Genomic DNA, 23,698 nt, shown 5'->3' on the forward strand with positions numbered 1-23,698 from the left:
CCGCAGCCAGAGAAAGCGGTCAGCAAGCAACGAAAGTGAGAAGTGTCTGTAGCCGCTTGTTAGCCTAGCTACAGGGAAAGTGAAGCGCTGCGACCCGCAGCTGCTCGTTTTCTTTAGGCGCGAAATTCAAACGGCTGTCATTTGAATTTCTGCCTTAAAAGTACAGCGCGGTGCTGTAATTCAAAGTCACTGACGCCCACGCAGGCGCGAATTTCAAAACGCTGCCAACGGCCGGCAGCCTAACCTCGTGTTAGCCCAGAGAGAGAGCTGCGAAAAGCCTCTCCTGAGCTGAAAGTCACTTGCCTGCCACAGGCACAAGAAACCTTCCTGCTGCTGCCCCAGAGAGATTTTTCCTACAGATTATACAGCCTGATTTCCTCACTATGAATTCCAATCCGGTCTTCCCAGCGTTCAAGCCGGATGAGGAGAAGTGGGAGTCATACAAGAACCGCTTTAACCATTACATCGACGCAATTGGGCTGGCTGATGCAGGGGAGCACCGGAAAAAATCATATTTCCTGATCTACTGTGGAGCCATCGTCTTTGACACTGCCACAGCACTCGTGGCTCCACGTGAGTTAAAAACGTTCCATGGTCAGAACTGTTAGAAATCCTTACTAACCACTATTCTCCCAGACCCTCACAGATTGCCAGGCGATTCACCTTCTGTATGAGGAAGCAATCAGACAAAGAGACCATCAACCAGTACATGGCCGCCCTCAGGACCGCAGCACTCCATTGTGGGTTTGGAACCTATCTGGAGGACATGCTCCTCGATCAGCTAGTCTGCGGAGTCAAGGATCTCCACCTCCAAAGGCGCCTACTCGCTAAGAAGGACCTCAACCTCGCACAAGCCGCCGAGGAGGCCCTGGCAGCAGAGCTGGCAGCACACTCAGCCACCGAAATCCATGGTCCTACTTCCAAGTTAACGACAGTTCCAGTCCACTCCGAGGAGGTGGTCATAGAGGAAGGCCCCAGTGATGAAATCGACATCCACCGCCTCACCAACGCCAGGCAACCGCAGGTAGGAGCCAAGCAAGAAAGCATCAATCCACCCAAGCACATCACCCTGTGCCTATCCTGTGGTGGATCTCATCCGAGGGCCACCTGCAAATTCAAAGGAGCCACCTGCAACATCTGCCACAAAAAGGGGCACATCGCGAGAGTCTGTCAAGCCTCTCACAACTCGGCACAAAGGCACCCTTCCTTCTCACATTCTGGACCGCAGAGGCAAGTATTGAACTGTCGCATTCACCACCACGCCAAGCACACTTGCCATACCATTAGTAAAATCTCTCTCCGTTTTGTTAGAAGGTAAACCTTGTCGCATGGAGGTTGACACAGGGTCAGCGCTCTCAATTATCTCGTGGAGCACCCTCAAGAGGCTACAGCCCAGTCTATCAAGAAGCTGGCTCCAGAAGTGCCAGTTTAGCCTGAAGGACTACCAGGGAAGGACATTCCTGTAATCGGCAGAGGCAAGTTCCTTGTCAATTTTAAAACTTTCAAAGGTCACCTACCTCTAGTGGTAGTTAACGGCAACCTCCCCACACTCTTGGGGCTTGATTGGTTTCCCCATCTCGGCCTAGGGCTAACAGGAGTCCATGCTGTCTCAACCTCTGACACTGACTCCTTATTCGCTGATTACTCAGATGTATTCAGCGATGAGCTGGGGTGTTATAACGGTACCCCTATCTCATTCTCAGTCGACCCCCAGGCAGTCCCAATCAGGCTAAAACCGCGTAGAGTCCCATTCGCTATTCAGCCTAAATTAGATGCGGAATTGGATAAATTATTAAAACAAGGGGTCATTGAGCCAACAGATTTCGCCAAATGGGAGACGCCCATTGTCACACCCTCAAAAAGACGGTAGCCTGAGAATTTGCTCGGACTACAAAACCACAATTAATAAGTTTTACAAGTTAGCGCTTACCCAGTGCCCGTCATTCAGCATTTATTACACACTTTTGAACCTGGCAGCATTTTTGCCAAATTGGACATATCTCAAGCGTATCAACAGTTCCCAGTTGACAACCAAACAGCGGAACTCCAGACCATTGTCACCCACAGGGGTGCTTTCCAGTGCAAGCGTCTCCAATTTGGCGTAAGTGTTGCCCCAGGCATTTTTCAATCCCTCATGGAGCGGATTTTGCAGGGCCTCCCTGGTGTAGTACCCTACTTCGACGACATCTTAGTCTCGGCCAGGGACAGACCCCTACTCTTCCAGAGAGTTTGAGCAGTGTTAGAGAGGTTCAGACAGCATGGCCTCAAATTAAAAAAGAAAAATGTGCCATTGCCACTAGACAGGTGGACTTTCTGGGTTATAAAATTGACGCCTCAGGCATTCACCCCCTGGAGTCCAAGGTTAAGGCAATTCACGAGGCACCCACTCCAACCTCCAAAACAGAACTGCAGGCCTTCTTGGGGCTATTGAATTTTTACGCATCCTTCCTGCCCCATAAAGCATCAGTGGCAGAACCCCTGCACAGACTGTTGGATAAAAATCGCCTTGGCACTGGGGTCACAAAGAAGACTCCGCTTTCGCGCCGTCAAATCACTACTCACGCCAGAGGCGGTCCTTATTCAGTTCGACCCCAACCTTCCATTAGTGCTAGCAGCAGACGCATCCCCTTTTGGAATTGGGGCAGTGTTAAGCCACAGGCTCCCCAGTGGCTCCGAGGCTCCCATCGCTTTTTTTCCAGGACTCTCTCTGCGACAGAGCGAAATTATAGCCAAATCGATATGAAGCTCTAGCAGCTGTCGCAGCAGTGAAGAAATTTCACGAATTTCTCTTTGGCCACTTTTTCGAGCTGGTCACGGATCATAAGCCTCTCCTGGGTCTACTAGCTGGGGACAAACAGACCCCTCAAGTCCTGTCTCCTAGAATGACGAGATGGACCCTTTTCCTAGCGGCATACTCGTATAGACTCATACACCGCCCAGGTAAAACATTGTCCCACGCAGACGCCCTTAGCCGCTGCCCCCTGCCGGCTCCAGCTGAAGACCCTGCACCGGTCCATGCTATCTTTGAGGTCACCCAATTGGACCTCCCCATCACTGCCCTTGACATCGCGGCCAAATCCAAGACTGATACAACGATCGCCCAGGTACTGGACTGGGTGAGGAGGGGGTGGCCGGGCGGTGATGTTGAAAACAAATTTACACCTTTCAAGACCCGCCTACAGGAATTATCCAGTTTGCAGGGCTGTTTGCTGTGGGGCACTCGAGTGGTCATCCCGACCTCACTGCGTGCACCCGAGTTCTGGAGCGTTGCATGAAGGGCACCCTGGCATCGTCAGAATGAAGGCATTAGCACGCAGTTACGTATGGTGGCCAGGCCTCGACGAAGACATCCTCAGATGGGTAAGCTCCTGCCATCCCTGCCAGGAATCCCGTCCAGCCCCTCCAATTGCCACCCCACTAAGTGGGAAAGCGCCAGCGCTCCGTGGTCCAGAATTCACATCGACCTAGCCGGCCCGTTGCACGGAAAAATGTTCCTGGTGGTCGTGGACTCCTACTCTAAGTGGATTGACGTGGCACAACTATCCACAACCACCACACTAGCGATCACCAAGGTATTAACTTGCCTGTTTGTAACACACGGGCTTCCAGACTCCATTGTTTCCGACAATGGTCCCCAGTTCGCATCAGCCGAGTTCAGCCGTTTCGCTGCCAACCTGGGCATCCGCCACATCTTCACGGCCCCATTTCATCCTGCCAGTAACGGATTGGCTGAAAGAGCCGTCAGGACCACTAAAGAAGCTCTAGCTAAGTTCAGCAAGGATGACTGGCACCACAAACTCTCCCGTTTCCTGATGAGCCAGCACTCAACTCTGTGCACAGTCACAAATAAGTCCCCAGCTGAGCTCCTGATGGGTAGACGCCTGCGGACTGTATTGGACAGGCTTCACCCACACTACTGCCCTGACTCCCCCCTCGCTTCCACATCGGGGGTTAGGCATTTTGTCTTACAGGAACCCGTATTCGCGAGGAACTTCGCTGGAGACCCTCTGTGGATCCCGGGCGAGATCGTGGCCATCACCGGACCCAGGTCATATCGGGTCAGACTGGAGGACGGCCGAGTCTGGAGAAGGCACCTGGACCAGCTGCGAAGGCGCCACGGCACTCTCGTCAGCAGTGACTCAGAATTACAGACCGGGGCGTGGCCACAGCATCAACCCCACATCAGCACCAACTCCGGTGACCTGCTTACACCAGCAGCCGTTCCAGGGAACCCGAACACGGACAGCGACGTCCAGATGGCGGACCAGTCCGAACCAGTCAACGGGAGCACATCCCCAGTGACCAGCCCTACGAGTCCCGAGCCAACCCGAACCGAGGGACGCGTTCGTGACTCCCTACCGATCCTGCCTTCCCCCACAGACTCTGAACTGACAGACAACCCACCAGAGTTGCGCCGTTCTGGGCGCCAGCATAAACCTCCCGCCTATCTCAAAGACTATGCGTGTTCGCATTTGGGGGAAAGGGGTGTTATGTCCCTGGAACTCTAAGGAGTTCCCACTCAGGTCCGTTCGCGTTGCGGGGCGGCTGCCCTCGCTCATTGGTTGGTTCTCCCCAGCAGCCAGCTATAAAAGCAGGCTGCGGGGTCCAACCAGTTGCTGATCGCTGCGAGCCAGTTCCAGGCTTGGCTAGCACGTTCAGTCCTTTATTATCACAATAAAGTATTTGTTGCACTCATGCTCTGGTTCAGCCTCTCATTACCCAAACTTAACATATACCATGTTGTCTAACATAGCAAAATGTCCACTTTTTCTTTTCTTTTCTCTTTTTCTTTTTGCATAGTGATTAATGTTTTTAGAGTACAATTTTAATGAAACTGCCATGTATATAAATGACAAAGGGAAGCCTAGGAATTTTCCTTCCATGCTTGTATGTTTGCAAATATCTTTTGCATTCTGTGCCCATTTCCTCAGAACTGAGTATTTAGAAGAGCTGATATTAATTCTCTACCCTTGCTGGAACTCACTTTTTGACTGTGTTTACAAAACATACTTCATTTTAGCCGGCTGTATTATACTCCCTGTAACGAGGCATTCTGCCACATCAGAAAATTGGGTTAAATAAGTAAGCCAGGCATATAGTGATTAATAGATGCATGTCTGCTTTCTCCATTGAAAGTAGTATTTGAAGCCCTATTCACAACTTTAATCCAGGAGCTTTCAATGCAGGATGGATTACATGTGGCAGTCTGGTTTGGAGACAGAAAATTTATTTTGTGTATTAAATTAATTGAATTTAGTTTCTAGTTCATTTTTATTATCCTGGTTCTGTCTACTTTCCCATTTGCCCTATTTTGTTAGTCCTGCCACGTGCAGTTTTTAAACGCGTCATTAGGTACAAGAATGTGACCACTACACTAAATGTGATCCTCAAATCCTAAAAGTTTAGTAATTCCTGATACCTAGAACTCTAATATAATCATATAAATCATGATTGGAGGGGAGGGTTCAAAACTTCTGCAAACTCCGTCCAGTTGTATTAAATTTAATCAAAATTTAACTTAAGGTCTTAGCAATAATCTAACATCAGTATAAACAAATATTTTAAGTTATGGTTTAAAACATGGATAGCCAAGTGAATATTCATGCAGAGTTTGTTTCTGAAAGACTGCTACTTTTAAAAATGAAAATCATTTTGCAAGATGAGCCAGATCTTTAGCCATACAGGATATGAACAGCTGAAACTGCTTGTTTTTGGTTTGGTTCTGTGTTAGATGGAGTTGATGAAAGAGAGAAGCAAGATATTTAAAGAACAGAAGAAATGCACAACAGCAAGGTATGAACAATGGTAAAAGCAGCACTCTGCCAGCTGAAAATGGGCCATGCAGAAGCCCCACACAGTCCATTTTCAGCTGGTAGAGTGCTTCTGGAGGCCAGGGAGGCCAAAAACGGCTGATGTGGGGGCCTCATGTGGCCTCCGCGTGGCCCTTTTTTTGACTGGCAGAGTGCTGCTGGAGGCCAAGAAGGCAAAAATGGGCAGCGAGGGGCCACACAAGCCCTTCTTGCAGCCCATTTTGGCTGGCAGAGGCACTGCGGCTGGTCCTTCGATATTTCCAGGCTGGCTCTGTGGGCAGGATCCAATTCACAGGCCTTGAGTTTGACACCTCTGATCTAGACTTATCTGTAGAAGAGCATGTTATATGGCTTTTATTCTTCCACATGTTCTGCTTTCCCAGTACTGCTTTCCCATACTATTTTGAAAGGATACACAATGTAATATACAGTGTAATCCTAAATCTATCTCCAACCTGTTATGAATCAGCTTCTACATATAAATTCTTGCTGTGGTACAAGTTTTAAAATAAGTTTAGTAAAGGAATCTGTCCTACAGAAAATAATAGATCTTTTCTCCTTGTTGTCAACAACCATTCAATAGTGTCTAACTCTCAGCCGCTCTGTGGATCAGCATTCTCCATGCTCCTGGGTGTCACACTGCCTCCTTCAGATATGCCATGGTCATTCCAGTGTTGTCCTTTATAGTGTCCAACCAGCAGATATTGTGGTTTTTAGAGTACAGGTGGTCCCTTCTTTTTCTGCTGATCACTCCCAGTATGATGAACTTTTCAAATAAGTTAGCTTCTATGACATGACCAAAGTATGATCTTGACTTCAAGGGATATGTTTGCGTAAGATTTGGTCTAAGACTTCTTTGTTATTTTTTACTGTCTATTTGAATGTGAAATAGTCACCACCTACATCACAATTCAGATATGTCCACATTTCTCCTTTCTACCTTTTTCAGAATCCAAGTTTCACAGCCATAAGTTGCAATTGGAAAAATAATTAACTATTATGTATTTGGTAGGACTGCAGTCACCACTTTGTGATATTAGGGACCAGGAAAAAGAATTCCTTTATTGTTTTTAGGGTTTTATCATCACTCTGATCTGTGTATTCTCTGTAATTGTCACTATCTTTGTTTTCTTGTTGTTAAGATACACTCCAAATTTTTCACTTTCATCTTTGACTGACAGGATTAGGCACTCCAGATCCTCCTGGATTTCCATGACCAATGCTGTATAACCTACATATCATACGTTATTGATATTCCTACCACCAATTTTAACCCCAATGGTAGATTCCTCCAATTGTCATAACTATGTCTGTGTCTGTGTACATGTACATGATAACAGGATGCAACCTTGCCAAGTGTCCTTTTCAATTCTGAACCATTTTGTGTCTCCTTCTGATGGCTATCTATCAGAGTACAATGACTGAAAGATCTGGATGTGGTATGGTGGTATTTCCAGTTCTTTGAGGAAGTTGCAGAACTTGTTATGGCCAGCGCAATCAAAGGCTTTGTATTTATTTAGTCCTCATATTTCTTCCCTGTCACCAATGGCTTTTGTATCCATCTCGTCAATTTCATTGGTTTCTTGTATGTAATATGATTTTGTGCTACTTCCATGACCATTGTGTTTATTCCTTCCACAACTTATCTAGTTGTCTTTATGTGAAGTTGAACAGTTCAAATATGTTTTTAACTTCAACTGAAAATTTCTGAATCATGGGTAGTTGTTTGATACTGCAATACCTGAATTTTACTTTGGCAGCTAACAGTTCATGACCCACAATCTGAATCTGATAATTTTTCACACTGAGGATGGAACTTTTGAACTTCTTTTGACATAATATGTAGCCAGTTTGGTTTTAATGTTCTTCATTTGGGGAAATCAAAATATATAATTGTTGCTTTGGTTGCTCAAACCATGTGCTGATTATGCTTTGCTATTGTTCATGGCATAGCTGAATCAGATGTTTTCCTGCCTCATTTCATTCACCAAGGCCAAATGTGCTTGTGATCCCTGTTTCTTCCATTTCTGCCACTTTTGCATTCAAATCTCCAATAATAATATTTATTTATTTATTTGTCAAGAGCTTACAATATAACAGAAACAAGAACAAACATAAGTTTAAATACAAGAAATAGGAACTAATAATTGGGGACAATAGGACAGGGCCAGTAGGCATGATTGTGCGCTTATGCATGCTTATCACACTATATTTATTTATTTATTTGTAAATCGCTTTCAAGATAATAGGTATAAGTATATACATAGTTATGAATACATGAAATGGGTACATATAAGAAAAATAAAAGAAACAATAGGACAGGGACAGTGGGCATGTTGGTGCGCTTATACACGCACCCTACAGACCTCTTAGGAAAGGGGTAAGGTCAATAGTAGACAGTCTAAGGTTAAAGTTTTGGGGTTTGGGGAAGAAACCACAGAGTCAGGTAGAGTATTCCAGACATTGACCACTCTGTTGCTGAAGTCGTATTTCCTGCAATCAAGTTTGGTGCGGTTAACCTTCAGTTTGTATCTATTGTGTGCTCTTGCGTTGTTATGGTTGAATCTGAAGTATTCATTGACAGGTAAGTCATTGCAATGTATGATTTTACATACCATACTTAGATCAGACCAAAGACGGTGTAATTCAAGGTTTTCTAGGTCTAGAATTTCAAGTCTTGTGGCATAAGATATTCTACAATGAGTAGAGGAGTGGAGAACTCTTCTTGTGAAATATTTCTGGACATTCTGTATTAATATCATGTATTAATATCAGATATGTAATGCGGGTTCCAGGCTGATGAGCTGTGTTCAAGTATTGGTCTAGCAAATGTTTTGTACGCTTTAGTTAGTAGTGTGATATTACCAGAGAAAAAGCTACACATGATTAGGTTAACAACTCTTAATGCCTTTTGGCTATGTACTTACAGTGGGCTCTAGCACTTAGATCATTAGAAATGAGTACTCCAAGGTCCTTGACAGAGTTTGGATCATCAACAAGGTCTTGACTATTCAGCTTGTATTTTTTTTTTCTGATTATTATTTTTTGCCAATATGTAAGACAGAGCATTTATTAATTGAGATTTGAAGTTGCCATTTGTTTGATCATTCTGACACATAGTCGAGGTCTTTTTGAAGGGTAGCAATATTGTCAGTGGTGTTGAATAGCTTTACATCATCAACAAAGAGAATCCAGTTGCTCTTAATATGATCACAGAGGTCATTTATACAGGGGGCAGTACCGTTCCCAAAGTGGATGGTACTGCCCCCTGAGGGGCGGTGCGGATGCCTTAGGGGGCGCTAAGAGGCAAGGGGGTTGGCAGGGGGCGCAAGAGGCAGCAGGGTGGTGCTGGCACTCTGTCCGGCAGCCTCGGGGGGGAACAGGTGGCACTCAGATGGCTACCTTGTTGTCTCCTCCCTTGTTGTCCTGTTCAGCAGCTCTTCCCACAGCAGAATCTACCCATGAAATGAAGGTGTATGTGTGTGTGTGTGTGTGTGTGTGTGTGTGTGTGTCAGAGGAGGAATGTGTGTCGAGTGGGAGGAAACATTTTTCTCAAAACTCCAAGAAAAACGGGAATGGGAATTCTCCCTGCTCCAGTGTCATCTATCTTCGGGCAGAGTCTCCCTTGACTTCGCCTGATGGAGGAAAGAGTTCTGAGCAGAGGAGAGAAGCAGAGAAAGTGGGAGGGGGATCTTTTCAATCTTGGGGGTTGCATTCTAGGGGGGTCTTTCATGCCAGCTCCGGAGGGGAGGGTGGACTTCCTTTTGCACCCCCCCCCCATGATTCTCATCACTCCCTTTCTCTGTGTGCCTGGAGGAGTGGACTAGATGCCCTTTGAGTTCCCACAGTGCCCAGAGAGCGACCAGGCTGGAGCTGCGAATACTCCAGATGAGTAAAATGGAGCTCAAGCTAGAGGGGTCCTTCGCCCCCCTGCTCAGTCTGGAAGGGGGGAGCCCCCAGCAGGCACTGCAGAGGACAAGGGGGGAGGCGCAGCCCCACAGCCAGCCAGGACTTGGGAGTCCCACACTTCCCCCAATCTGAAGGGAAGCCAGGAAAACTCTCAGCTGACAATCCATGCAGGAAGAGACTGAGAGGATCTGCAGGGAAACCCCCCCAATCCGGCCAGATCCTCTCCCCAGGCCCTCTCACCTTGATGGGGGGATTTCCATAGGGATCTCTCGGCTTTACAGGAGAAAACAGCGTTTTCCGTCCTTGAAACCCACATCTCATTCGAAGGGCCCCTTCCGATCTCCCCTCAGCCCCCAATGGGAAAGCATCTCCCCCTTTCTTTCTGTGGCTCGGGATCCCACTTTTCCTTGCAAAAGAGCCCCTGATGAAGATCCCAGGACAAAGTTTGGCTGTTTCTCCTCCATTTTCCGCTCCTTTCCTCAGACAATTTCAAAATCTGCCCATCATTTCAAAAGCGCAATAATCAATACTTTCACCAGAAAAAAAATATCCAAAGTAACATTTTGGAGGGAAATTGTCAATATAAAAATGCGGACATAGAAGTGGAGTCGTGATGAACTTTTTTTCCCTCAGAAATTTGTATATCTCAGCTGTGGAATAGGAAGCGCTGCTATAACAAGGGTCCTTTTTCTAATGGTTTTTCTTCATTATTTCTTTATTATTATTTGATCCTGGTGTAAAATAGAAAAAAAAAATAAAGCAAGTGAGGAAATGAGAAAAGGAAGGAAAGGGAAGGAGAAATGTGGGAGAAAGGAGGCGCCGGCCTCACAGGCACGTAGGGAAAGTAGAGCAAAGGCAGTCTGGCACTTTATTTTTCAAACGCATCGCCACTGCTGCGTTCTAGGTGTCTGCCCCACAGGTCCACCCTGTTGAACCCGCCGCACTGGAGGGATCTGCCCAAGCAAGTCCGAGCGGAGCAGTGCACCAAATCAATGGGCTGAGCCTGAGAGAGGGAAAGTGAGAGAGAGAAAAGAAAGAGAAAGAAGAAAAGAAAGAGGGGGAGAGAGGGAGGGAGGGAGAGAGAGAGAGAGACCTGATGCATCAGATTGAAATGAGGCCTAGTTTAGACTTGAGGCCCTTTTCCACATTGAAACATCTTTGCCAGTATATTGAAACATCTTTGGCTTCTATTAAAGGTTTTGTGAATGAAACATGGTCAAGACTATGAGGAAGCTCTCACATTTTGTTGAGGCTTTAAACTGGATCCGTTGGACCAGACCTCCATCCTAAAAAATTACTTTTCCCCAATGTATTACAGTGCCAATTCTGAGGAAGGCAAAACCAAAATGTACTGGTGAATTACAAGTAGAACAAACACACATACTTCCCTTCTAACCCTGCTGGAGTAGGTGATTGGACTAGAATAGATATCTCATTATCTTTCTCTTCTCTCCCTCCCTTATTTCTTTTTCTTTCTGTCCCTTCCTTCCATCCTCCCTTCTTTCTTTGTCCCTTTTTCTTTCTTTCCCTTTTTCTTTTCTTCTTTCTCTCTTTCTTTTCTCTCTGTTTCTTTCCCTCTCTCAGGTTCACTCCATTGACTTGGTGCACCACTCCACTCAGACTTGCTTGGGCAGGTCCCTCTGGGGGAATGGGTTCAATGGGGTGGGCCTGTGGGGCCGGCAGTGGCGGTACGTTTGAAAAGTAGAGCAAAGCCAGGGATTGGTAATTTTTGCTGCAAAGAATCACAAAAGCTTCTGGCTGTGCATAAGAAGGGACACACATGTCAATGCAATTCAGCAACATAAAATAAAGAAATACAAATAAAACAAATCAACCAGAATCAGCAAAGTATCTCTGTTTAGATTCTATTCACTGCTATAATCTAATCAGAGATGCTTTGGTGATTCTAGTCCAATGACCTGCTCCAGCAGGGTTAGAAGGGAGTGTGTGTGTATGTATGTGCATGGCTGTCAAAACTCCAAAAACAGGTCAAGTAGCTCTGGGGAGGCCAGTCATAAATTAGAACACTTGCTAAAGAACTGGCCATTAAGTGAGAACCACTTGTATTTGGTTTGCCAGTCACCTGGCTATGCTCACCCAGACACATGACCACCAAACCACAGCTACCAGGTCATGTGACCAGCAAGCCATGCCCAGCCATCATGTGACCAGCAAGCCACGCCCGCCCAGTCACGTGATCAGCAAGCCAGACCCTCAAATTAGGCCACACCCACAGAAATTTGAATCCCACCCCTGGATGGGGGGCACCGAGGAAGAAATTGTAGCAGCAAGGGGGTGGTGGACTGAAAAAGTTTCGGAACCATTGATGTAGAGTATGAAGAGAGTTGGTCCTTAAACACTGCCTTGGGGGACACCACTGTTGACAGGTACAGAATTTGATAGGACGTTCCCAATTTTGACCATTTGTTGCCTGCTTCACAGGAATGCTTCTCTCCAGTTATGCAGGTGTCCATATATACCATAAGATTTTTGTTTTAGGAGTAGTTTGTCATGTACCACTGAATCAAAGGCTTTACAGAAGTCTATGTAGAATGCGTCTATTGCTTTGCCCTGATCGAGTTGTGTAGTCCGTATGTTTTTGCAGTGTAAGAGTTACAGATTACAGGATAGTTTTTTTTCAGAAACCAAATTGTTTATTAGAAAGTTTTCCTCTTGTTTAATGTGATAATTAGTGCATTCAGTCTTTATCTGGTGGCATAAATTTTTGTATTTGCTTTTGAAGTTGGCAACAAGACTAGATTTGTTTTTCCACCAATGTGATTTATTTTTGGATTGAAGCTTCCTTATTGTTATGGGTAATTTGTGTTTTATAGTTTTGGGGGTTGTTATTGGTACATATAATTTGATGACTCTTGACTTCAAGTAAAAATATGTTGTAATGGTCTTCAACAGTATTGCATCCAGTGAACAGAAGTTGCCAATAAAGAGATGAGAGATCATTGTCTATAAGGTCATAGTTGCCTTTTTTGAAGTTATAATTGGGGATCCTGTCATTATGATGATTTTTGTGTGGACATATGTTGAGACAAAAGTCAATCATGTTGTGGTCACTGTTGGAAAAGGGTTCTTTAATTTGTATTCCATAAATTGAATTCCGTAAATTGAGGTCATTTATGTAGATGAAGAGAATTGGTCCTAGAACACTGCCTTGGGGGACACCAGTATTGACAGGTACAGAATTTGATAGGACACTCCCAATTTTGACCATTTGTTGTCTGTTTGACAGGAATGCTTCTATCCAGTTATGCAGGTGTCCAGAGATACCATAAGATTTTAGTTTTAGGAGTAGTTTGTCATGTACCACTGAATCAAAGGCTTCACAGAAGACTATGTAGATTGCGTCCATTGCTTTGCAGTTGTGTAGTCCATATGTTTTTGCAGTGTAAGAGTTGCAGATTACATGATAGTTTTTTCCTGAAACCAAATTTTTTATTAGAGAGTAGGTTGTTTGTCTCTGAATGGAGGATAATGGATTGGTTAATAATTGATTCCATGACTTTACAGGTGATGCAGCATAAAGAGATTGGTCTGTAATTTTCAACTAGGCTGGGGTCTTCCTTTTGGAAGATGGGGATGACCCTTGCTAGTGACCATAGTTTTGGCAAGGAGCTGCTCCTGAAGATTTTCAAAGATTATGCTTAGAGGTTCTGCTATGGCAGTGGATAGCTTTTTAAAGAAGTAGATAGGGATGGTTTTAGATTTCGTAGTGTTTTTTTCAACATTGTCTTCTGTAAAATCGATCATTGTAGTTTTCTGTGGTTCGGCTAGGAAATACTGAGCATGATCCATTGCTGTTTACAAATACTGAGCCAAAGAATGTGTTAAAGATGTTGGCTTTAATGGTGTCATTGTTGTAGTCTTTACCATTAGGTCCTATCAGAGGTGGGATGGACCTTGAGTCTTTTAGTTTGTTGTTTACAAAATTGTAGAAAACATGAGTGGAATTGGTGCGTAGAAGGTTTTCCTCTTGTTTAATGTGATAATTAGTGCATTCAGTTTTTATCTGGTGGCATAAATTTTTGTATAGGCTTTTGAAGTTGGCAACATTACCAGATTTGTTTTTCCACCAAAGTGATCTCTTTTTGGATTGAAACTTCCTTATTGTTATGCGTAATCTGTTGTTCCTGGTTTTGGGAGTTGATATTGGTACATATAGTTTGATGGCTGTTTTGATTTCTAGTAAGAATATGTTGTAATGGTCTTCAACAGTATTGTATCCAGTGAATAGAAATTGCCAATCAAGGGAAGAGAGATCATTGATTATAAGATCATAGTTGCCTTTTTTGAAGTTATAATTGGGGATTTTGTCGTGATGATTTTTGTGTGGATGTATGTTGAGACAAAAGTCAATCATGTTGTGGTCACTGTTGGAAAAGGGTTCTTTAATTTGTATTCCGTAAGTTGAATTCAAAGTATTGCAGAAGATGAGATCGAGGTAGTTGTTAAGCCTAGTATTGTTGGTTACTAGTTGTTCCAGTCCCAGATTTGTTACAGCATTGTAGAAGGTTGCATGTATGGGTTCAGTTGTACATTCGTTTAGGGTCCAGTTAATATGAGGTACATTGAAGTCACCAAGAAAGATAAAAGTGTGTGGGCAGGATGCTGCCCATGTTAGTACTGTATTTAGCTTGTTTACATGTTCGATGTCATAATCAGGTGCTCTGTAACATAGTAAGAACCGAACTGTGATATTTAAGGTCAGTTCATAGATAATGGTCTCAGCAAAAGCAAGCTCTTGAGTAACTTGAATGTATTTTTAGATGTAAGGACTTTTTATAGAAGATAGCAACACCACCTCCTCTATGGATTTCACAATCTGATTGGTATACATGATAGTCTCTTACTGTGGTAATGGAGTCAGGGAGAGATGCATTGAGCCATGTTTCACAGACAAATATGATTTTGAATTTAGCCATATTTAGTAAGAGGAGAAATTCAGGTATTTTATTTACAAGGCTTCTTGCATTGAGTAGCTTGCATTTAAGGCCAGTTGTAGTTTGAATTTAAGTAGTTGGGGCGTGCATGCCTAGTCTTGGGTGATGGTGGATTAGTTGAAGTAGGATTGGATGCTGAGTTGTGGGTTGTGTGGTTTTCTTTTGATACAGTCTGCACAGTAATCAATGTACAGGTCCTTCTCTCCATTATCTAGAAGATTTTTGAGTTCTGTGCGTAGTATATGGGAGCGGGCACATTGCTGTAAGGTTAGGTCAGGATGAGATCAGAGGTTTTTATGGTTGGTGTCATTTTTGGTGAATGAATTTATAGTATAAATGGATTTACATTTGGTTAATTCATTGTTGCAAATGACCCTGCAGAAACATGGGGCCACAGAGCTGTCTCTGTTTTTGAGCTCTCGGCCAATGTGGGAAATGTCAAGTATTTCATCCGGGGAGATGGTTGATGCTTGATAGTCACTGATGATGTTGCGGACAATTGTGATATCATCATTGTTATTGATGTCCTCTCTAGACCAAATAAGATGATGTTAGGACGCTTTCGTTCACACTCGACAGCATCTCTGACAAGGATTGGGATATTTATGGTTTTTGTTGGATAGAAATACTTTAATGATATCATGTGAAAGCTCTGAGTGTGCGGATAATCTAATATAATCCTTTTGACAGTATCATCATCATCATCCTCTTTTAATGATCCCATAATCCCTTACAGTATGACCGGATGCCCTTTCTGTCACCAATGTGGAAGTTTTCGTTCAGCAGATACATTTTCAATGTGCCCAGAGACAGAAATATTTGCCTCTACCCTGGATCAAAGTAACAGCCTCCTGATTGTGAGGGAAGAACTCCATCTCTAGGCCACTGCACTAATCCTTTTGATAGTATGGACCTACCTATAAAGACTATCTCAATGGAAGTATTATAGTTCATATTATATATGAATATAATATGAGACTTGAGTCATCCATTATTATATATGACTTTGTTATGAGACTTGAATCACCCATTTCTGCTGGTTTTGATAGGGGTAAAAAGTTGAGTGTCTCCTTAAGTCTCAATCTCCAGGTGTGCCTTAGGAATAGGGATAGGGCGCTCTCCTCTCAAGTTGTCAGGTCGGCCTACACTCTTCCCACCTCCTCTCCATCTCCGTGCTCGGAGATCAGGAGGGGAAGGTTCTTGCTCATCGCCTGAGCTCTGTCTTTCTCATTTCCACTGCCTGCCACTCTTGGTTGTCCTGGTCCCGTTCCTCTCTGCTAGCAAGCCGTTCCACTCCTGAGGGGCCCTGGCCTGCCTCCTCCCCACATTCCTTCAAAGCCAACCAAGCCTCAGTCTCCAACTCCAGCTTGTCTTCCTCCAGAGTCTGACGGGGACATGACCAGCTCTCCATAATATTCTCATTGGTCCTAAAGTCTGCCTTTTCCAACAGAGCTATCCAATTCTATATTTGAGATCTACATATACAAAATCTTGCTACTTTATTATTTAGTAAGACTTTCTAATTCAAATTAGACTTTTTGAAAATTCTGTTTCAGTAATAATTTGGTAATATTTAAGTATTAATTTGCCCAGGAGTAATATTTTTCCTGTATTATGCCTTGGCATGCATGTGGTAACATGGATTATTGCATCCAGCTTTTGTGGCCAAAATGTAAAAAAAGAAAAAGTGCAGAGAAGAGCAACAAAGATGATTAGGGGACTGGAGGGTAAAACATATAAAGAATGGTTGCTGGAATTGAGTATGTCTAATTTAATGAAAAGAAGGACTAGATAGCAGTTTTCTAATAGTTGAGACCACAAATGAAAAACCATGGATGACATCAAGATGCTGAAAGTGCTAAATGTGGCTTTTAAATCCAGGGATATGCTGGCACTTAAAACTGCCAGAGCCAATTCGAAAAGCGTCATAAAAAGAGCAAAGAAAGCTCATAGTCAGAAAATTCAAAACTATTTTTAGGACCTGACAAACACTAAGTGTATGTGGCAAGGCATCCAGGCCATTATAAGATGGCTCCACTGTGTGGCAAGGGCGACACAGACTTTTAAAATGAGCTGAGCATATTTTTTGGAAGATTTGAGGCATCCCTGCGAGGAAAGCTGTGCCCGTCCTGATGAGCAAGTGATTAGCTTTGATACTACCTCTCTTCGGAGAACATTGCAGAAAGTTAATATTCGGAAAGCAGAGGCAGATAACATCCCTGGCTGAGTTCTTAGGAATGTGCAGACGAGTTGGCTTGTGTTGTCACAGATATTTTCAATCATTCACTGCAGCAAGCAATGGTCCTGTCATGTTTGAAAACAGCTATTATTTTGTCAGTGCCAAAAGAAAGTCTACAATTATGGGTCTCAATGATTACTGTCCAGTTGCACTCCCATCCATCATAATGAAATGTTTTGAGGGGCTGATTAAAAACATTGTATCCAGCCTCCCTCCAACATTTGACTCTCTTCAGTTTGCTTACTGTCCAAATCACGCTACAGAGGATGTTATTTCTTCTGTTCTTTATCTGAACATGATACACCTAGAGGAAAGAAACACTCGTGTGTGAATGCTGTTTGTTGATTTCAGTTTGGCATTTAACACAATCATCCCACAGCATCTAACAGACAAACTGGCCCTTTTAGTCATCAATACTCCTTTGTGCAACTGGATTCTTATTGCCCTGCCCCAATATGTGCAAGTTGGGACTAATATCTTGAACACAATTTTTTTAAAACAAGTTTTATTCAATTTTTCCCAAACAATATTAAAAAAAGTTCTTTTCAGTGTACAACATAATTCCGAGTCACATGCAAATATGACAGTAATTATATATTCATTTTTACATTCAACATTCTGTCTTGTCCATTTTTAACTTAATTCTATTATTACTTCTCCATTTCAACTTTTACATAAGAAAAGAAACAAACACATTAATTCTGTTAAGTGATATTACTTTCATTCTAAGCATTGTCTCAATTCATTTCAATTTATTTCAGATATATTTTTTAAACATTAACATTTCTTTTAAGTGTGGCATTTCCCAAAGTACTCTTTTCTCATTTTACCTCTCAACTTTTATATAAGAAAAGGAACAGGCAAGTTAATGCTATTCATTAATATTGCCCTCATTCTAAACATCTGTTCACAAATGAACATCTCAGTTCATTTCAATTTATTTCAAATGTATTTCTTAAGCCTTAACATTTCTTTTAAACGTTGCCTTTTCCAAAGCGTTCTTTTCTCATTTAAATCACTAATAGTTTCCATATCTTCATACTTATTCCCTTTTAATTCTTTTTTATCTTGTCAAATTTGCAATTCCATCGCATATTCTTTTCATAAAGTCTAGATTAATACAAGTTTTTCACATAAAACAAAACATAAATTTCCCCTCCTCTTTTACTAGTTTGGAGTGTCACCTCAGTGGTTTAAGTATGCCTTAATTCCCTCATCTGTAATTCCCAATTAAACATCTATTTTACTTGGTTATTGTACTAATTAATCCCTAGAAAAGTAAACTCCTTTATGTTGTACTTTTCAGTCAGATTCCACAATGTATTTTCTCCCTTTACTTCCATAAAATTTTGTTTATGGTATCAAAAAAAAAAAGAAAAGAAAGAAACAATTAATCCATTTTGCTTGGTCACTGATATTAATCTCATTTTTAAACTTCACAATTTATTTCAATCATTTCAATATATATAATAAACATTAACCTTTCTTGTAATAATAAAGATAAGAAAATGCATTCATCTTCTAAAAAGATATCAGTGCCCCTCCCTCCTCTCAAACTATATTCTATAATTTGTAATTGCAAAGTACATTATTATTACCCCTCATATCAATGCGGACTCCCCTCTTAATTCATTAACCATTGTTTTCTTTATTCTAAGTAAAGAAAATTTTTCCTTTATTTTACAATTCCCATATTTCTTTCTTTTCTGTTCCTGTTCCTCATTATCTTTTGTTTTTCCAAATCTTTTCTCCCTCTGATTTATGTCCCTCTCTCTATATATATTTTCCTTTCCCCTTTGCTGTTTCTTTCTGTCTTTCCAATTTTCATAAATTTTCCTCATTTTAGTTACTTTTTTAAATCTCCCATTTTTAACCCCCCTTCTTTTTTCCTCTTCTTTGTGGTGTTCTTTGTGTTGATTGTCCATTTAAGATGGCTTCTTCTTGAACTAACTCCTCTTTCTCTGAGGTTTCTTCTTCATATTCTTCACATTATTCTTCTTGCGTGTAGTAGTTCTTTCAAATTTTTAAGTTCTATTTTTAGATCCCACAGAGATATCATCGTTACACACTTTTATATAGTATAGTCATTAAAATCCACCAATCACCAATCTTTTTCTTTGTTCTTCTTCAAGCTTTCTGGATTAACAACTATTCCCAAACCGGGTTTATAGCAAAATCACCAATCAGTCCAACAATCCATATTTTTTTCTTTTGTTCTAATTCAATTTTCACTTTTTAGGATACTTTGTTATATTGTTTCAATATTTCCTTTTCATTGTATCAGATCTGATTCATAGAGAAATAGGAACTTTCCCTTTTTCAGCTTAAATTTTTGTCCACCAGATGGCACTCTCCCTTATACAATGTCCTCACCTCCCCCCACATTTTATTGTTTGGACGTTTCCAAACCTCGGTATTCAAAACAATAAAATCTTCAATTTGAATATTTCCTCCTTCTTTTTGAAAACTCCTAAGTCCAGCTTTAAATTGTGCCTGTTTGTTAGCAATGTATTTTAATTCAATTTGTTTGGATATCTTTTTCCGGCTTCTTCCAATCCTGGTTCGAAGCCTGTCAAAGATATTTTCACTTTTTTTTCCTTTCCCTTTAAAAATCTGCTGCTTTCTTATTCTTTCATAAAATTCTTAAAATACCATCCTGGGGTACCTTTTAATTAATTGTTGCGCCAAGTTGCCTGGTTCTTATGTTGTCCACCTCTTTCTTCTCTCCTGCACAAATCTTAGTCCAGCTAAGTCCTCCTTTTCAGGGTGGCCATTTTAGACTGAAGCAGTATGAGAAAGTACTTTGAAAAGTATTATTTCAATTTATGGGACTTACTTAAGCTTATGTAGCTATTAGCAGAAATTACCCAATTTATATGTTGCAAGCTTTACTCAAATATATAGAATTTGCTAAACTTCAATATAATGACCTATGAACTAGATATTACTTATAACAAATGTACTGTAAAGGGTGGCAACTGATGGTAACAGATGGTGTAAGATAATATATATGGTGAATGTATTAAGGCAACAGTTATGGAAACTTTTCTTTTCTTTGTTATGAATGTTTTTGTCAGGATTTGACATAAAAATTGACAGTTTGTATGTTTTTATTATGAAATTTATTTATCATCCCTCTTGTATTCAACTACTTTGTATACCTTTTTTTTTTTACCACTACATGACTGCTGCAAAATTCATTGCAACATATTATCTTAGGAGGTAAGAAGTATTTTGAAAAGAAACAAAGAAACAAAGACTTTTGAACTAGTCACTAAAAGAGCCAGGAGGAAGTGAGGATACAGTTAATTGCTTGAAAGTAACATTAAACATATGAAAAAATAAGAAAGTTGATTTCAAGTCCCATTAGGAAAAGCTCAAACAAGGATAGGATATGAAGCTTTTTAATTTCACCCTAAAACCTTATATCAGGCAAAATAAAAAGGAAAAGACCTTAGTTTGTTCTCTCTCTCTCTCTCTCTCCCTCTCCCTCCCTCCCTCCCTCTCTCTCTCACACACACACTCACTCACTCTCACTCTCTATTTGTGTGAGAGAAAATATAATAAAAAATTGTATATAGCAATTAATTTCTTTATATAATAATTAATTTCTTGTTGAATTTTATTAAAACACTTTTGCAGCAGTTTGAGAATATGAAAAACAAACAAACAGAAATCTATCTTTACTTCATCTTTGTGGTTGATTATATTATTTTCTATGGCTTGATATGTTCCAGATTGCTTGTCTTTATTCATAAAAATTATTTGTTTTTCCACTATCAAATTTCAGAGAAATATTAATTTTGATAATTAATACAATTATCCTTACTTTATAATTATTTTTATATTTATAATAGATATGTATTTTAATTTATTTATGAATGTTATTTGCCAGCCATCTCACAGATCAGAAGTCTCTGAATTGCTTACATTATAACAACATATAAAGTAATTATAATTTAAAAGTGAATTAAAATTACAAAAATTAAAACAATTTTAAAAACTTGTGGAAAGGAGAGATGGGGTGGCTTTCTATTAGTGTATCAACCACATCTAATCAGCAGCATCTTTCTGGACCCCAAGCCTAGCCAGGGTTTAAGGACTTTCCTAAAGGCCTAAAGAGAGCGGGCAGATCTTATCTCTGTGGCAAGATGTTCCAGAGAACAGGGGCTGTAATAGAAAAGTATCTTCTAGATTCCACAAGCCGAAATTCCTTGGCTGATGTGGTCCTTCTGCCAGCACAAGTGAGGTCGGCCAATCCCATTAGGAAAAATAATTCCACAATTATCCTGGACCCATGCCATGAAGGGCTTTAAAGGTAATAACTAACATCTTGAATTACACCCAGAAGCAGTTTGACAATCAGCTTAGCTTGCATAATACTTGTATTACATTTGCCACCTTAAGGGCCTCCAAAACTTTCTGAGTACTGGATTATGTAGCTTCTGAAAGCTCTTCAAGAGTAGCTCCATATATAACACATTGCAATAATCCAAGCGGGATATGATTGGTGTGTGAATAACTGAGCGCAGGGCTTCACAGTTCAGTTATTAATTATTAATATTACTAAGCTATTCTGAAATGTTACATTTTTAGTTAAAGACTCTTTTTTCTTTTTCTGAGAACATTAGTTTTTAAAGGTTACCTATACAATCTATAAATTAACACACATATATACATACCTCTCTCTCTCTCTCTCTCTCACACACACACACACACACATACACACACACACACACACACACACGAGGTGGTATTCAGCAGGTTCTGACCAGTTCTGGAGAATCGGTAGTGAAAAGTTTGAGTAGTTCAGAGAACTGGCAAATACCACCTCTGACTGGCCCCACCCCCATCTATTCTTTGCCTCCCGAGTCCCAGCTGATCACCTGGATCTTCTTTTGTTGCCCTGCACAGGAGAACAGAGTTGGAAAGCAGGTTAGTGGGGTGGGGAGGGAATGGGATTTTGCAGTAACCTTCTCCCAGGAGTGGGGTGGGAATGGAGATTTTGCAGTATCCTTTCCCTGCCATGCCCACCAAGCCACACCCACAGAACTTGTAGTAAAAAAAATTGCATCCCACCACTGATACATATTCTAATTCTATTTTATTCTATTTATAATTAGTTCATTTTTAGTTTACTTCTCATCACTTTTATCTTAAAAATTGGTCTTTCATCAGCATTATTGCAAAACAGAAACATTTTAGAACCCAAGTTTTTGAATAAAATGCAATTTTTATTACACTGAAAATATTCACCACTACAATATTTTTTAAAAAACACCTCCACTATAATTTGGAAACTGAAAGTGAATGTAAATTTGGTTTAGTTTCATTTTGAACTATTACTATTTTGTTAATCCATGGCATTAATTATCTTTAAACTCGTTAATATTATTTATATATTCTAATGTGTTTAGTAATTAATGATTTTTATTTATTGGGAAATTTGAATCCATTGCATTAATCATAAATAGAGTTTGTCAGAATTGAATGGGACACTTTAAAAAAAAAGTTAAATAATCAGTAGTTAAATTAATCTAAGCAGTGCAATGGTTATAAAGTCAGAAATAACCCATGTAATTATTCAGTATTATTCATAATGGTATTCATTTTGTGGCACATAATTTTTTGTTCCTTTTACGTTCCCAAAGCAATTAATTATCAGTAACGTTATTTTATCAACAAAGTATACCCGTTATCAAATTCCAACATCATACGATCCTTATGTCTGCATATATCTGTCTCTCATCTATTCTGTTCTGAGGTAAATATGTAACTGCAAGCTTAGAAATTAAGGCTTCATCTTGTCTTAATTGTTGCTACAATTTTATGGAGAAATAAATTTCTCCTCCCAATTCCCAAATGTTGATGAAGCCTTTAGAAAGTCAAGAAAGACAAAATCCCTTCATTTTCATTCATATTTTCTTTTTTACTATCTGCAGTACAGTGCTCACATTGACTTATTTCTGCAACCATCTCAAAATTCAACCAAAAACAAAAACAAAAAAGGCAACACAATAGTTAATACAATTGATTATGTTTGTTGGTTTTAACATTAACTTTGATAATACCTTTTAAGTGTGGGTATGCTTTATTATGAGCACCTGTTTCCCAGTATTTATTTTTTTAATATGGATGTTCCTTAATATGCACATTTTAAATACTGTTTTCAGAAATAAAACCTACAAATCCCTTAACAGAGTAGGGGTTAGGACTTTTTTTTTCTTGAGGTGCAAGGCTGATATAATAAAGCTAGGATAAAATATTGCCTTAATTGCACAGGTGTGGTTGCCATATTGTTTTTCTTTTTCACAACCTCCTCTTCATCATCCTACAGCAGACATTCCTGTTACTCATATTGATTGAATATGAATTATAAATCCATTAAAACAGTATATATTCTTATGTTCATATTTCAAACAGACCTCTCTTCGTTTCTAAAAAGGGACTGTGTATTATTGCAATATGAAGGATTGTAGGCCAAATACAATAAACATAAATTTTAGGACAAATCTGAAAAAATGCCCATTTCCAAGACTAATATGAAATAAAGATCAGAATCTTATTTTTGGTTAGTCTCTGACTTCACAGTTAATTAGAAATCTGAGTTAGTCTCTGACTTCACAGTTAATTAGAAATCTGAGTAAAACAAGTTTTTAATTAAAAACTCCCAATGTCTTAACGTTAGTCTAAAAACTGGTGCAGGATTTTTTTTTAATGATTTTGCTAATGAAAAGGCAGAAGTATAAAAGGGCGATTATTCCCATTTACTGCTTTATTTTGTT

General features: G+C 40.6%; 1 protein-coding gene across 1 annotated transcript in view; it reads left to right on the forward strand.

The window, feature by feature from the left end:
- The window catches only part of RBMS3 (RNA binding motif single stranded interacting protein 3), a 444,163-nt gene that overhangs the window by 342,612 nt on the left and 77,853 nt on the right, over nucleotides 1-23,698 (forward strand). The gene's annotated exons all lie outside the window — the stretch shown is intronic.

Source organism: Pseudonaja textilis, chromosome Z (genome assembly GCF_049901715.1).
Source record: "Pseudonaja textilis isolate UNSWEBS1 chromosome Z, rPseTex1.2, whole genome shotgun sequence".
Classification (NCBI taxonomy): Eukaryota; Metazoa; Chordata; class Lepidosauria; order Squamata; family Elapidae; genus Pseudonaja; species Pseudonaja textilis.